Raw genomic sequence first — 5,302 nt, 5'->3', positions numbered from 1 at the left:
GGAGGCTAGGTGATGCTCCAGCTCATTTTGAAGCTGGCCACACAGGGCACCAGCCCCAGGACCACCTTGGAGGGGACCCCCTGTAGGTCAAGTTCAGCTACAGCCCATGCCCCACCTGGAGCCACCCAGCAGGAGCCACAAAGAAATCTGCAGATGTCTGCCACCCATGCTGTGCTTGGAAGCGTCTTGAGAGGCCAAGCCATGAACCAAGGCCAGCTGCTGCTAGTGCCATGTTTAGGGCTGCTCAGCCAGAGTTATGGGACATGCTCAAGCCAGATGCTGCTTGTCTGGGTTCCGCAAACGTTTGAGAGACCCTAGGAAAGCCTGTGGCTTGAGTTGAGGTAGGAGGTCTGCATGAAAGAGCCACTAAACGTGGCCTGGGTGTGCCCAAAAGTTGGGCAGGGTGGTGTCTGGAATTGCCAGGGCATGGAGAACAAACAGTGGAGACTCAAATATGGCGGCCTCCTGCATCTTCATGTGGGGATGGGGAAGGTCTCAACAAAGAAAAAATGGCCTCCACCAGCTAACCTAATCCAGGAAAAATCCACCTCTCTAGCCCCCGTCTGCAGCCAGGCAACTCAGTTCCCCACCATCTGTCCCTGCCACCTTTCCAGCTGCCACCCCAGCACTGGAGCTCAGAGTGAGTGATTCTGTTGGTGGGTAAGTCCATGCAGTCCCTTTAAGAGGAGCGCCTGGGAGTACAGCTGCACTCAGTCTCACTCAGTCACAATCTCTGCTGGTTTTCACAGCCAGAAATTATGGGGACATCTCTCCCCGGCACTGGAACCCTGGACAGGGGTGGGGCTGGAAGATGGCAGGGGGTATCCCCACAGCCAAAATACCCCTCCTGATCTTTAATGGTCACATAGGGTGTGGGAACCAGTGTGTTCAGTGTCTCTGCCCCTCCTACCAGATTGGATGTGGCTACTTCTGCACATCCTTAGTTGAAAGGCTTCAGTTCAGCTTGATTTTAGGTGATTGTTGATAATGGTTGTTTGTAAATTAGTTGTAATTTTGATGTGGTTGTGAGAGAAGGTAAGCACAGCGTTTACCTACTGCACCATCTTGCTTGTCCCTCCATGTTAATCTTTTAAATATGGCTTACATTTGTAGTTTCATGTTGTTAAAAAGTGCTCCAAGTGTACTGCTGGAAAGTTGCTCTTTATAAATGGAGCTGGGGTAATATCAAATTATAAACAGTAAAAACTAATTATTTTTAGGGAATTAGAAAGCTAACATTGTTATATTCAAACTTATTTGAATAGTTTTCAATTCTCACTCAGATTAAGTTGATAAAATATTATAACCTAAAAAATCTGTTTTGTAACCAATGAAAGTCTATTGAATTCAAGTTATACATGTTGAATAACCAAATCTCTGAGTAGGCCTGAATGGTGAGACCTGGAACCCATTTGGGTTGGTGTTAATTAATGTACTGTGCCATGCAGTGGAAGCCTTCTAGGTAGTATTGTCTTTTGAGCACACTGCTTATGAAAACTTAAGGGTTATCATTCAGTTTTTTCAGAGATACTCTGCCCTTTCCTGTTGTTTGACCATATAAACCAAACATCTCTTGTAACCTCTCTTCACTGATGGTTTCAGGTCTGTCGATCTTATTCCCAACAATCAGTATAGGCACATTAGAAATGTGTCATTAGTCAATCAAGTTCTTCTTTTGATTCTAACAGGCTTTCATGACCTGCACAGTCCACTGAAATACATGCCATTGATAGCAGGAATGCAGTTTTCCCACACTTTTTGAGCTTGAACATGTCCACCCAGATCAATAGTTGTAAAGGTCATGTTAGCAATGGTTAGTTCTTCTGAAGTGGGATTTAATATGGGGACATGTTGTCCAAGTCTGTCATCTTTTAGCATGTATAGCAATGTTGTTTTTCCCACATTATCCAATCCAAGAAATACCAATTTTCCAGTTTTCCTATATATGAGGTCTGACAATTAAGTTCACAAACTCATCCTAGAAAAAGTGCTACATACCTCATTGCTGAATATCACTATGGTCACCTTCAAAGTACTCCCCTTGGGAAGCTCGGCACCGATGCCAGTGCCTAGTCCACCCTTCAAAGCAATGTTGGAACTCTTTTTCTGGAAAGGCCATCAGAGCTGTCGTGGTATTATCCTTCATGTCTTGAATGTCATCAAATGTCTTCCTTTCAATATTTCCTTTATCTTTGGGTGAAGAAACAAGTCATTGGGGGCCAGATTAGGTGAGTAGGGAGGGTGTTCTAGTACAGTTATTTCTTTACTGGCTATACACTCCCTCACAGACAGTGCTGTGTGAGCTGGGGCATTGTTTTGATACAAGAGCCATGAACTGTTGGAGAAAAGTTCAGTTTGTCTAACTTTTTCATGCAGCCTTTTCAGCACTTCCAAAGAGTAAACTTGGTTAACTGTTTGTTCAGTTACTACAAATTCGTAATGAATAATCCCTCTGATATCAAAAAAGTTTAGCAACATTGTTGCAACAAGTTTGCGAACTTAATTGTCAGAACTTGTACAGTAGTCCCCCCTTTTTTTCAATTATAGTTGACATTCAATATTATTTTATATTAATTTCAGGTTTAAAGCATAGTGGTAAGACATTTATATAACTTCTGAAGTGATCCCATCAATTAGTCTAGTACCCTCCTGGCACTATGCATATTTATTACAATATTATTGACTATATTCTCCACGCTGTACTTTACGTTCTTGTGACTATTTGTAACTACCAATTTGTATTTGTACTTCTTAATCCCTTCTTCATTTTCACCCAGCCCCTCAACCAGCTCCTACCTAGCAACTGTCAGTTTGTTCTTTGTATCTATGAGTCTTTTTGTTTTGTTTGTTCATTTATTTTGTTCTTTCGATTCCACATGTAAGTGAGATCATATGGTATTTGTCTTTCTCTGTCTGACTTATTTCACTCAGCATAATACACTGTAGACCATCCATGTTGTTGCAAATGGTAAGATTTCATTCTTTTTCATGGCTGAGTAATATCCCACTGTATATATGTACCATCACTTCTTTACCTAATCATCTATTGTTGGGCACTTAGATTGTTTCCATATCTTGACTATTGTAAATAGTGCTGCAGTGAACATAGGGCTTCATATATCTTTTTTAATTAGTGATTTGGATTTCTTTGAATAAATACCCAGAAGTGGAATTGCTGGCTCATAATGTAGTTTTATTTTTAAGTTTTTGAGGAACCTCCATATTGTTTTCCATAGTAGCTGCACCAGTTTTCAGTCCTGCCTACAATGCGTGAGTGTTTCCTTTTCTCCATATCCTGGTCAACACTTCTTGTTTGCTGATTTATTGATAATAGCCATTCTGACAGGTGTGAGGTAATATCTCATTGTGGTTTTAATTTGCATTTCTCTGATGATTAGTAACATTGAGCAACCTCAAAATGGATTAAAGACTTAAATGTAAGACCCAAAACCATAAAACTCCTAGAAGAAAACAGACAGTAAATTCTCTGACATTGCTCTTGGTAATATTTGTTTTACTGATATATTTCCTCGGGCAAAGGAAACAAAAGGAAAAATAAACAAATGGGACTATATCAAATTAAAAATTTTTTGCACAGCAAAGGAAACCATCAAAACAAAAAGACAACCTACAGAATGAGAGAAAATATTCTTCAATGATACATCTGTTAAATATCCAAAATTCATAAAGAATTCACATAACTCAACACCAGCAAAACAAACAATCGAATTAAAAAATGGGCAGAGGATCTGACTAGACATTTCTCCAAAGATTATAGGCAGATGGCCATATATGCAAAGATGCTCAACATCAATGACTGACTTTTTTTTTTTTAATTAGTTTCAGGTGCACAAGACAAAGTAATACTTAGACGTTCAATGACAGACATTTTTGATGTGCCATCCTATCCTAGTTTTAGAGTTTTATGTGAGACCTGCCTAGACCTCTGTTGCAACTGCATCATGATTCAGTTTACACCTCTGCTCAATCTTGCTTCTTTCATTCCGTCATGAGCATTGTCTCTGAAAGCAGTGCCCCGTGACCCACCTGCACACAATCTCCATTCCAGGGTCTCTTTGCCAAAGAATGAAATCTTAGGCCACAGTGTTCCTTTCTCTCAAGGTCCTTGTTATTTTTTACTTCATGAAATTCTTCCATATTGGTTACAATGAAGGTCAAATCTTACCTCCTATGTCTTATAAGAGATAAAGTTTTTCAGCAAGGCAAGTCAAGAAATTATCTTTGAGAATATTCCTATGAATTTTCATTGTGGGTGCATTTAATAGCATGAGATTGCTATCTGAGTAGTTGAAACTCTCATAACTAATACATCTCACCACTTTTTTTGTTTACTACTTGAAATGTTGTGATTTTTACTATGTCATTGTAGTAAATGCCTACTCAGTCACATACAAAATTTTTTCACACTTCAGAAAAAACAGAAATAATTGCCCAAAGTTGAAGCACTCCTAACTATATCAGATGAGGGCTATTTTCAAAACTCCCTTCCCGACAAAATCTGGCACCTCAAGTAGTCTCAATTTCTGAGTCAATAGCCTATATTTTCAATATGTAGAAACTAATGCTTTACATTTAAGAGGAAATATTTCTCAATCTCTCCAAAAAACAAATTTATTTACTTTTCTCTTTCCAAATTCCTGTTGTTTTACACTTGAATTTTCAAGTATAAAAATAGGATAACATAAAGTCAGGTAGTTGTATTCAATTACTGCATAAAATTATATAGACCGTGTTGAAGTCCAGTGCATGAGTCAGAATTCTGACTTTTTGACAATGCCTTTGTCCACAGATTAGATTAAATTGTATTTTCCTAATTTGATCTACAGGCTAAAATAAAAGGAAATTGTATGAAATTAAATAAAAATTTGCTTTATTTTCTATTTTCTGATCTTTATTAATTTAGAAGGTAAATTATTATTACCTTCTAAACACTTAAAAATCATTTTTGCAATATATGCACCAGACATCCAGAGGAATAGTCTCTTATTTATTATAGGTTTTTTCATAGTGCCTGATATGAGAATACAATTGAATAAAATATGTCAAAATGTTCTCTGCAAACTCTTTTTAATCAGCTTCGAATTTGACAATTACTCATATTTTCATAATATGCTTCTAAAGAAATCAAAGTTTTTATTGGTAGTTGTAAATGACTTTTCAAATGCATCTAAGAGATAATCTGTTCTTGAATATTCACTAGTGATTCCTGTTTGCTTGTGGTGGTAATGAAGCAGTTGCCACCTTAAATTACTAAATCTGAGGCAAGGTGTGTTTCAACATT

General features: G+C 38.1%; 1 pseudogene; it reads right to left on the bottom strand.

The window, feature by feature from the left end:
- Nucleotides 1-1,423: 1,423 nt before the first annotated feature.
- LOC109435098 (small COPII coat GTPase SAR1B pseudogene) lies at nucleotides 1,424-4,964 on the bottom strand (annotated as a pseudogene).
- Between the last annotated feature and the right edge of the window lie 338 nt (nucleotides 4,965-5,302).

The sequence above is a fragment of the Rhinolophus sinicus genome, chromosome 14 (assembly GCF_057876585.1).
Source record: "Rhinolophus sinicus isolate RSI-liver-muscle chromosome 14, RSI-T2T, whole genome shotgun sequence".
Classification (NCBI taxonomy): Eukaryota; Metazoa; Chordata; class Mammalia; order Chiroptera; family Rhinolophidae; genus Rhinolophus; species Rhinolophus sinicus.
The sequence above is the reverse complement of the archived record's forward strand: the minus strand, read 5'-3'. Positions and strand labels throughout refer to the sequence as shown.